The sequence below is a fragment of the Tigriopus californicus genome, chromosome 11 (genome assembly GCF_007210705.1).
Source record: "Tigriopus californicus strain San Diego chromosome 11, Tcal_SD_v2.1, whole genome shotgun sequence".
NCBI classification, from domain to species: Eukaryota; Metazoa; Arthropoda; class Copepoda; order Harpacticoida; family Harpacticidae; genus Tigriopus; species Tigriopus californicus.
In genome coordinates, this window is record NC_081450.1 from 3,883,746 (window position 1) to 3,885,222 (window position 1,477).

Sequence of the window (1,477 nt, forward strand, 5' to 3'; positions counted from 1 at the left end):
CTACTTTTGGATTGAGGGCCATTCCTAGAAAGAGAACCATAGTTTCATAACAAATGTGTCAAATTACTTGAAATTCGGTCAAGATGTGTCTGAAAGAATTTTCTACAGATAATATTTTTTGGCAAAAGAGAATTTATTGATTGTGTTTTGAGCAAATTTTGTTTTATCAAGAAAACCTAATTAGCGCTGTTAGTTGTTGTACTTTAAGACATGTTTAAAGTCATTTTAAGTTTATCTGAATGCCTGGTTTTAGGCACATACCATCAATGGTTACGAAAATGATATTAGTCACATATTTTGTTCAATAATTACGCCAATAACTGACATTCAAAAATTTCAGCGGCAAAAGTTTAGGCCTTACTTGGCGGAAAAGGTTTGGTGATCACAAAAAGGTGGCGTTTCCTTGCTTTAGTGTCCTTGGTCCATGTAACGCCTAGTAATCTGTCAGATCATCATGTTCTCGAGTTAGGGTCGACCATTACTCAAAAGCCGGCGTGCTCTAGCGTAAGACAGGCCAAAAAGGTCGGTCTGGCTAAGTTCAAGTTCAAAGATGAACATTGGCCGTTGATTATAGAAAGGTTAGGGGAGCTTAATCTATTTCAATGCTGAAAAAGGAATCGTCCATAGGTGTAGCCTTCGACAAAATGGTTCTAGTTTTTGAGGACGTCTGTTCCACTTTAACATCTCTGAATGCGTTATGCAAGGCGGGGCAGAGTCTGAAATTCCGAGGTATGGGGACGTTTAGGCAAGCTCTGGTAGGTTCCTTTGTTTGCTGGTACCATTGTCAGTGATGCAAGTTTGGAGCTTTAAACACGTTTTTGAGAAGCTGACCCTTGTTTCATATTGCTCTATGCCGAAAGGTCACCTTCGTTAAAACCAGTTTGAAACGCCAATTTTGCATCACTAGCATTGGCAGGCAAGTTTGTTTGCTGATACCAGCGCTTGCCTAAATGTCCGAATAGGAAGCAATTGTTTAAATGGAGTTGCAAATTAGCAACAAGGCTTCAGAGCACTTTGAATTACCGGTAGTTGTGGCTAGCCTTCAAAGAAAGTTGGAGTTAATCCAAGGTAGAATTAAGGCATCCATTGAGACGGATCAGTTGAACAAGGAAAGTAGAGTTGTTCAAGAGGTGAAGTCGAATCCAAAGGCGTTTTTCTCTCATGCAAACTCTAAGAGAAAAATGAAACTCTGTTTGGCCTTTTGAGGTCGCTGGGGAAGTCATAGACAATGTCGAGACTATGGCCAACATACTTGGAGATCAGTTCTCTAGTGTGTTTTCAACTCTACTGAGTTTAGGAGCAACAGTCCATTGCTCTATTGATGAGTTTGTTGGGACTGACAAGGCTTGTCAAGTTGAGCATTTAGATGATCTTGTAGTCACAGATCAGGATGCTTTAGAGGCCATCAGGGACTTGAGACTCTCGAGCTCCCCTGGCCCTGATGGAGTGACATCTCAATTTCTGATGAGATGCTCAC

At 40.8% G+C, this 1,477-nt stretch overlaps 1 protein-coding gene across 1 annotated transcript in view; it reads left to right on the top strand.

Moving 5' to 3' along the window:
* The window catches only part of LOC131890707 (uncharacterized), a 5,607-nt gene that overhangs the window by 3,185 nt on the left and 945 nt on the right, over nt 1-1,477 (top strand). The window lies entirely within an intron of this gene.